Source organism: Hyperoodon ampullatus (genome assembly GCF_949752795.1).
Source record: "Hyperoodon ampullatus genome assembly, chromosome: 18".
Taxonomy (NCBI): Eukaryota; Metazoa; Chordata; class Mammalia; order Artiodactyla; family Ziphiidae; genus Hyperoodon; species Hyperoodon ampullatus.
The window spans coordinates 49,063,911-49,073,648 of record NC_136931.1 but is presented as its reverse complement, the minus strand read 5'-3'; the positions used below and the strand labels follow the sequence as shown (position 1 = coordinate 49,073,648).

General features: G+C 47.7%; 1 pseudogene across 1 annotated transcript; it reads left to right on the top strand.

Moving 5' to 3' along the window:
- The first annotated feature begins 5,170 nt into the window (after window positions 1-5,170).
- On the top strand, window positions 5,171-6,048 carry LOC307066850 (atypical kinase COQ8A, mitochondrial-like; annotated as a pseudogene). Its single transcript has one exon. The product of its transcript is annotated as an atypical kinase COQ8A, mitochondrial-like (transcript).
- Window positions 6,049-9,738: the final 3,690 nt, after the last annotated feature.

Sequence of the window (9,738 nt, the reverse complement as noted above, 5' to 3'; positions counted from 1 at the left end):
ACCACGGTGGGTAAGAGCATGGACTCCGGGGTGAGTGCTTGGATTCAAATGCCATCTGTCTTACTTCCTAGCGGTGTGGTCTTGAGCAAGTCACTTAACCTCTCTGTGCCTCAAGTTTCCATATCTGGAAAATGATTATAATTGTACCTACTTCCCAGGGTGGTTGTGAGGTTTAAACACATAGATTGTAGACTAGTGCCAGGCACAAAGTAAGCATTATCATCAGCCTTATCATTGTAGGAAGGGGCTGGACCATTAGCCCCTTACAGCCGCCATCCCCGGCCAGCAAGATATCCCTTAGGAACACTGAATCACAGGCGCTCTGCTAAGGAAAAGCCACAAAGGACACAGCGTACCTGACCCACCACCCTTGCATAATTGCCACACTCCCCTCCTCACGCTGCCTCCCAGGGCCTGTGATCTTGTTTCCCACTTAGCAGCCCAATAATGCTTTTTCTCACTCACTTTATTATTTATTTATTTATTTTTGGGCTGTGCTGCACGGCTTGCAGGATCTTAGTGCCCCCAACCAGGGGTGGAACGCACGGCCCCTGCAGTGAAAGCGCAGAGTATTCACCACTAGACCGCCAGGGAAGGCCCTCTCACTTCTGTCTCCATCCACCCTGCTCCCTCCATGGGCTTCCTTTGGCTTCAGATGAGAAACCAAAGTCTCCCCCTACACGCTCCACCCCCGCCCCACCTGTCATCCTTCATCCCTCTCCTCTCCCTCACCTGCAATCCCCGCCAACCCCCCTCACTCCCACGAGACTCTTCCCCTCCTGGACCCTCGGATGTTTCTCTGCCCGGAGTACTCCGCCCAAGTGAGGGAGCATCATTTAGATGTAATTCCAGACAGGTGTCCTTGAGCCCCTTATGTAAGAAGCCACTCTCTGTCACTATCCTGTCACAATAATTAATTTTCTCCACGAATTTATTACACCCTGAAATTATGCATTAGTTTACTTTATTGTCTGTCTACCCTCCCCCCACCTTCAGAATATTAGCTCCTTAGGCACGGCTGTATTCCTAACGTCCGGAGCAGCGCCTGGCACACAGCGGGTGCTTGCCCAATAACAGTGCCGCATCTTCCGTGCACAGTAAACCCCTTCGACTAGAAGTGAAGCCTTAGCGTCCTCTCGTGGCTACGCGGGTTGTTTTAAACTACACCCCAACGGTCAGCTACTCCAGGGCTGGTCGGCTGGCATTTAATTAGGAGCTGGCTCCAGAAGTAGCTACAGCAAAGCACTCGCCCATCTTAGATAAACACCAGAGACTCTGCTAATCAGAATGATAAACATTAGAAGTGGTGTCGCATTGATGATATGATTGGTATTCACAGTTGGCTAAAACGTTTTAGAAATACTTCATAATAAATAAAGAGGGCAGGAAGCCTCTTCATGAAGGGTGTATCATGGTTGATATAAGCCTACGAGAATCCATATCATTTCACTAATACTGTAATAACCAATTAAAACATAATTTTAAAAGTTTGTTCCCCGATTTCAGCACCAAAAAGCAAAAACAAAAAACAAAACAAACAAACAAAAAACTTGTGCGGTTCTCAAAAGCTACAAAAACTATAGTTTATCTAACAACTTAATCAAAGATATATAAGGTCTTGATTGAAAAAACATTAATATGCCAATAAAGGATATAGAAGATAATTTGGAAAAATGAGACCATCCATGCCTTTGCATAAGATATCTTAATATTATCCACATGTAAGTTTTCTCCAAATTAGCCAATAAGTTCAAAGCAATTTCAATCAGAATTCTGGGTGGATTTTTTGAGATACTTGATAAAGTCTATTCTAAAATTTGTATGGAGGAAGAACAACAGTTGTACATAATATGTACAAATAACCAAGTCAACATTAAAAAAGAAAGTGAGGAAGGCTTGCTCTACCAAATATTAAGCCATAGGAATAAAAAGTGTGGTATTGATGAAGAACAGGTGAATACAGCAAAAGAACAGAACAGACTCACAGGTAGACTCCAAATGAAATAAAGACCTAAATGTAAAGAATAAAACTATGGAGTTAATATAAGAAAATGAAGAATAATATCACTGTGACATGTCCACAAATTGTTTGCTATACTCTCCGTCAAAAGGTGGTGTTTCATTCCCCTTGTCTTGAAAACAGACCAGCCTCAGGGATTCACTTCTCCCAAACAAAATGTGATGGAAGTGGTGCTGACTGTATTCGTCTGCTCAGGCTGCCATAATGAAATACTATAGACTAGGTGGTTTAAACATCAGAAATTCATTCTCTCACAGTTTTGGAGGCTGGGAAGTCTGAGATCAGGGTGCCGGCATGGTTGGGTTCTGGTGAGGGCTGTCTTCCTAGCTTGCAGACCGCTGCCTTTCCACTGAATCCTCACATGGCAGAAAGAGAGAGAACAAGTTCTCTGGTGTCTATTCTTTTTTTTTTTTTTTTTTTGTGCATTGGGTTTTCGTTGCTGCGCGTGGGCTTTTTCTAGCTGTGGCGAGCGGGGGCTACTCTTTGTTGTGGTGCGCGGTCTTCTCACTGCGGTGGCCTCTCTTGCTGTGCTGTGGAGCACGGGCTCTAGGCACGCGGGCTTCAATAGTTATGGAGCGTGGGCTCTAGAGCGCAGGCTCAGTAGTTGTGGCGCACGGGCTTAGTTGCTCCATGGCATGTGGGATCTTCCCGGACCAGGGCTTGAACCCGTGTCCCCTGCATTGGAAGGCAGATTCTTAACCACTGTGCCACCAGGAAAGTACACTGTAGTCTATTCTTTTTTTTTTTTTTTTTTTTTTTGTGGTATGTGGGCCTCTCACTGTTGTGGCCTCTCCCGTTGTCGAGCACAGGCTCCGGACGCGCAGTCTCAGTGGCCATGGCTCACGCGCCCAGCCGCTCCGCAGCATATGGGATCTTCCCGGACCGGGGCACAAACCCCTGTCCCCTGAATCGGCAGGTGGACTCTCAACCACTGCGCCACCAGGGAAGCCCTAGTGTCTATTCTTATAAGGGCACAATTCCCATCAGACCAGGGCCCTGCCTTCATGACCTCATCTAACACTAATTACCTCCCAAAGGCCCCATCTCCAAATACCATCATACTGGAGGTGAGGGCTTCAATATATAAATTTTGGTGAGATACAAAAAATCAGTGTATAACAGTGACTTTTGAGGCTAGGTCATAAAAGACTTGGCTGTCTTGGGATGCTTTTTCTTGGAATCCAGTTGCCATGTTGTAAGGAAGCCCAAGGCACATGAAGAGGTTTTGAGTTCTAGCCGACAGCCAGCATCAATTGCCAGACACATGAGTGAGAAAGCCTGGAATGAGATGACTCCGGCCCTAGACACCATCTGGCTTCAATGGCTTGAGAGACCCAAGTAAGAACCACTCAGCTGAGCCCAGTCACTCCCAGAACCATGAGAGATAAATGTAATAAATGCCTGCTGTTTTACACCACTAAGTTTAGCACAGTTTGTTATGCATCCAGTGATAACAGGAGCAGTGAATTAGGAGTGGGGAAAGGCTTCTAAAACAAAACTTCAAAAGCATAAACCATAAGGCAAAAAAATTGATGAATTTGCTCATATTAAAATTAAGTCTCTTTCAAGGAAAGACATCATAGACAAAGTTAGTATTTAATGGGCAGAATGAGAGAAGATATTTGCAGCATTTAAAACTGATGAGTGATTACAATTCAGAAACCACTAGGAACTCCTGCAAATCAACACAGAAAGACAAAAGCCCTGATAGAAAAATACACAAGGGACACAAACGTACGACTATGAGGACAGGAAGCCCGAACTATTCACCAGCACATTAGGAAATGCTCAAAATCGATAGTAATCTGAAAATGCAAATTAAAACAACAATGAGATGCCATTTAACATCTATTTATTGGGCAAAATTTAGAAATCTGGATAATACCAAGTGTCTACAGGAATAGCAGTGGCACTGACCAAGAGAACAGACCAGAAAGCATGCATGCAGTATGTGGAAATACAGTGAGTGAGCTGGATAAATGCTTGGTTGTGAATCATGGTCCAGGCTTCTAGAGAGTAACCCATTCATTCATTTACAAATTTTTTTAGATGTTACAAAATTATAGCAATTACTGCCCTAGGTTTATTAAATATTTTCTTTTCTCTAGTTCACTACTACTTTTTTAATTACTAGTTTTTATTGAAGAAACAATTTTATCATGAATATGATTTTTTAAATTAAGTATTACAAAAGGATATACAGTGAAAATAAGTCTCCCTCTTGGGGAGTCAAGTGATGTTATCAATTTCTTATGTAAACTTCCAGAAATACATCATTTTATACAAATGGAAGCCTATTACATACAACTTACTGTATATTTTTTCTTACTTTTTCTCATTACATTATATCTCAGAAGTCATTCCATATTATCACATTCGACCTCATTCTTTTTTTTTTGCGGTACGCGGGCCTCTCACTGTTGTGGCCTCTCCCGTTGCAGAGCACAGGCTTCGGATGCGCAGGCTCAGCAGCCATGGCTCACGGGCCCAGCCGCTCCGCGGCATGTGGGATCTTCCCGGACCGGGGCACGAACCCGCGTCCCCTGCATCGGCAGGCGGACTCTCAACCACTGCGCCACCAGGGAAGCCCCCTTTAGTACTTCTTTTAGTGGGTATCTGCTAGCAACAAATGCTCTCGTTTTTTGTCTATTTTAAGAATAACCTCATTTAACCTTCATTATTGATAAGTATTTTTATTGGTTAAAAAATTCCAGGGACTTCCCTGGTAGTGGCTAAGACTCCATGCTTCCACTTCAGCGGGCATGGAGTTCGATCCCTGGTTGGGGAACTAAGATCCTGCATACCACGTGGCATGCCCAAAAAACAAACAAAAGTCTCATACAATGCTCCTTCTTAAATATTTTTTTCTTCAGTTGGTTTCTTTCCCACTGGTTGACATCAGTGATTAAGAAAACTCTTCCCGGGCTTCCCTGGTGGTGCAGTGGTTTAGAGTCCGCCTGCCGATGCAGGGGACGCGGATTCGTGCCCCAGTCAGGGAAGATCCCACATGCCACGGAGCGGCTGGGCCCATGAGCCATGGCCGCTGAGCCTGCGTGTCGGGAGCCTGTGCTCCGCAACGGGAGAGGCCACAACAGTGAGAGGCCCGCGTACCGCAAAAAAAAAAAAAAAAAAAAAAAGGTCCAGTAGCCCGGTGTGGCCCAGAGCATCAACTGTGACGTCAACAAGCTCATGGCCGTGCTGAACATGAGCAGCATGCTTCCGGAAGGCCTGTTCCGTGAGCACCTGCTCGACGTGCTGAGGCAGGAGCTGGCCCTCGAGTGCGACTACCAGCAGGAGGCCGCCTGTGCGGGCAGGTTCAAGGAGCTGCTGAAGGACCACCCTTTCTTCTACACGCCTGAGACTGTGGAGGAGCTCTGAAGACCCCACGTGCTGACCACGGAGCTGGTGTCTGGCTTCCCCCTTGGACCAGGCCGAGGGGCTGAGCCAGGAGATCTGGAACGAGATCTGCTACCATATCCTGGTCCTGTGCCTGCAGGAGCTGTTCCAGTTCTACTTCATGCAGACAGACCCCAACTGGGCCAACTTCTTTTATGACCCTCGGCAGCACAAGGTGGCTATTCTGGACTTCGGGGCAACTCAGGAATACGATGGATCCTTCCCGGACCTCTACATCCAGATCATCAGGGCTGCTGCCGACCAGGACAAGGAGGCCGTGCTGAAGAAATCCACAGAGATGAAGTTCCTCACCGGCCATGAGGTCAAGGCCATGGAAGATACCCACTTGGACGCCATCTTCATCCTGGGTTAGGCCTTTGCCTCGGAGGAGCTCTTTGACTTTGGCACCCAGAGCACCACCGCGAAGATCCACCACCCTATCCCCATCATGCTGAAGCACCGAGGAGGCCTACTCCTTGCACAGGAAGCTGGGGGGCTCCTTCCTCATGTTCTCCAAGCTGAAGGCCCGCTTCCCCTGCAAGGCCACATTCAAGGAGGCCTACAGCCACTACCGCAGGAGGCAAGCCGCACAGCATAGCCATGTGACCGGACCCTCCGTCCCGTGCCGCTAAAACTAGTAGGAAGCAGGTGGTGCCCGTGTTCCATTTAAACTTCGTACTGTGTGAGAGGGGTGGCCACTCAGAGCCTGTCGCCAGCGCTTATGCACAGTTTTTATTGCTAAGTGGGTATGGGGTGAGAGGCGCAAGAATGAAAATGCAACCCCACTGCCGTCTGTCAGAATCTGCTTATTGTTTATTCATCCTCTGAAATGACTCTCGATAAAAAGACGATGTTATGTCCTTTTCCTTTTTGTAACAGGGGTTTTTGCTAATGTGAAGGTTAACCAGAAGATGAGAGTTCTCCCTTTGAATCCCTGCCACCAAAAGCAAAAAGAACCAAAAACAAACAAAAAAACCAGAAAAGCCTTTTTGGATTTTATTGAGCATGTAATATAAGGTGTGTGTGTGTGTGTGTTTCTAGAAGGAGATTTATGTTTTCCGCCTTTTCCTGTCTGGCCTGGATCTGGAGCTTGGAGAAGTGCTGATCTGAGCATTGCCAAAAAGTACTACTTCACCAGGAGAGACCCACCCACACTTGCTCTCTGGCTGGTTCCTAGAGGTTTTTTTATTTTTTAATTTTTTTTAATGTTTGGCTGCATTGGGTCTTCGTTGCTGCTCACGGGCTTTCTCTAGTTGCCATGAGTGGGGGCTACTCTTCATTGCTGTGCGTGGGGTTCTCATTGCGGTGGCTTCTCTTGTTGCAGAGCACGGGCTCTAGGCTCGCGGGCTTCAGTAGTTGTGGCGCATGGGCTCAGTAGTTGTTGCTCGTGGGCTCTAGGGCACAGGCTCCATAGTTGTGGTGCACAGGCTTAGTTGCTCTGCGGCATGTGGGATCTTCCCGGACCAGAGCTCGAACCCATGTCCTCTGCACTGGCAGGCGGATTCTTAACCACTGCACCACCAGGGAAGCCCTCCTAGAGGTTTTTTGACAACCAGAGGTTTTCAGAGAACTGCTGCCTCCTGTGGGGAAAGGCAGGAGATGCAGAAGGGGAGAGAAAGCCACATGCTCTGTCTCTGGGCTCCAAGACTGGTGTGTGTGGGGCCCTTCCTCCCACTCCAGGAGCCTGGGCCCTTGTGGAAGGAAATGATATGCACTTGTCACCTGGTTGGACCCAAGGGGTCATTTCAGGCTCTGTTACTCTTCATACAATTCTTGTAATTGTCTGATTTACTTGTTTCAATTTTTTTAAAAATCCTAAAATAGGGCTTCCCTGGTGGCGCAGTGGTTGAGAGTCCGCCTGCCGATGCAGGGGACACGGATTCGTGCCCCGGTCCAGGAAGATCCCACATGCCGCGGAGCGGCTGGGCCCGTGAGCCATGGCCGCTGAACCTGCGCGTCCGGAGCCTGTGCTCTGCAACGGGAGAGGCGACAACAGTGAGAGGCCCGTGTACCACACACACACACAAAAATCCTAAAATAAAAAGAACGATATTTCCTTGATATCTTATAATACACACCCTATTTTCAAATATCCCAGTTATCTCAGAAATGTCTTTTTAAGTTGGTTTGTTCAAATCAGGATCTATACAAGATCCATATGTTGTGTTTTTAATCTATAGGGATTCTCATCCTGGGGTCCTGGGACCTCCAACTTGTCCAGAGTTTCTTGGCGTCTATCACCATTGGTGGGAAAAAACTGACCTCTATGTTTTCACTAACCTCTAATGACATTTGATATTTTTGTCAATTATGAATTTTGGCAACAAATCACAGTACTATTGCCAGAAGCTATGACCTTGTCACCCAGATAAATCACAGATGTTTTATAGCACATTACAGTTGTTGTAGATCTCTTGAAACATTGGTTTTACTCATCACCGCTTAGAAATTATGGTAGTTATTGAATCTGCAGCCAGATCTTATTCTTTAATGTATTAATAAAGAAGCACATATATTACTATATCACAATTATTATTTTTTTTTACTAACTGTATATTAATGCAATGAGTTTCCTCTGTAACCCTCTGGATTTTATGCTTTTATAAATTTGATTCTGAAAAGGGCCCCATGGTTTTTTTTTTTTTTTTTTTTGCGGTACGCGGGCCTCTCACTGTTGTGGCCTCTCCCATTGCGGAGCACAGGCTCCGGACGCGCAGGCCCAGCGGCCATGGCTCACGGGCCCAGCCGCTCCACGGCACATGGGATCTTCCCGGACCGGGGCACGAACCCACGTCCCCTGCATCGGCAGGCGGACTCTCAACCACTGCGCCACCAGGGAAGCCCCCCCATGGGTTTTGCTAGATGCTCAGGCACATACAGGTCTCCGGCATGCAAAAGCTTAAAACAACACTTGCTAACAGGCCCTTTGTCTTTAATGCCAATTATTTGTTGAAAAACCCAGGTCATGCAACCCTATTTTTTAAAAAAGTTAATTAATTAATTTATTTTTGGCTGCGTTTGGATCTTCGTTGCTGCGCGCGGGCTTTCTCTAGTTGCAGCGAGCAGAGGCTACTCTTTGTTGCGATGGGCGGGCTTCTCATTGCGGTGGCTTCTCTTGTTGTAGAGCACGGGCTCTAGGAGCACAGGTTTCAGTAGTTGTGGTGCACGGGCTTAGTTGCTCTGGGGCATGTGGGATCTTCCTGGACCAGGGATCGAACCCGTGTCCCCTGCCCTGGCAGGTGGATTCTTAACCACTGCGCCACCAGGGAAGTCACCCACACTTTCTTCTATTAACTTTATAGATTTACCTTTCACATGTGGGTCTTTGATGGAGCTGGAGCTGCAGATGTCGTTCCCAGAGGTGACCACCCATCCAGTAGAACCCAAGTCCCCTTTTCCAGTTAGGGATGCTTCCTGAGAGGGGACAGGGTGGGTGCTGGGGTCACTATGGCCGTGGGGATCACGGTCTCTTACATTTTCCACCTGGCTCGTCACTCACTCCTAACACAATCCTCACATCCAGGTAGATGCTCCTTCGACCTCCCCCAGCCTCCCCACGCCCCCACTACTTCTCTGCCAGGGATCTGGTCCTCTGCCCAACCCCGGCCCCTCCAGCCACCTTGGCCCTCATCACGCCCATGCCCGATAAACACAGCCTCTGCAATCTCAGTTTCATGCCTCCCGCTCTCTATCCGCCTTCTCCTCTCTCTCAACTCCCTCCCTCCAGTCCCCCAACCCTGACAGGACCTACGGCCCCATCGATCCCCCTCCCCTTTCATTGTCTTTCAGCCCTGCAAGTCTGTGGTCACTCACCAAAGTGGCTCCCTTTATCCCCCCTCAACTCCCTCTCTTTATTATTCTCACTTGGGAAACCCCCAATCTGGCTAAATCAAACTTGGCCTCTACCCCATGCCTCTGTCCTATTCTAAGAGCTCAAAACTTTGAGTTCCTGACCGGCCCCTCAAGGGGTCTTCAGTGCATCCTCTCTCTTTTCCCCCATCTCTGCTCCCAGCTCATTTCACTGAAGCCATAGGAGAGAATGTCCTCAGTCTCGCACCTCCTGGCGTCTGCTCCACACGTCTTCTCCTCCTCCTGATACGGATCAAGCCTCACTAAGGCTGACCCTCCACTTGGGGACTCGCTTGTTTCCTCTTGTCTCCATCACTGCTCCAGCAATGCTCCCCTCTCCCCTGCATCGTCACTTTCCTGCTCACCTTCCTGCTCATTCCCGCTGGCATACAGATGTATTGTAACTCCTCCCACCTTAAAACAAAACAGAAGACAAAACTCTTTGACCTCCCCCAGCCACAGCCCTGTTTCTT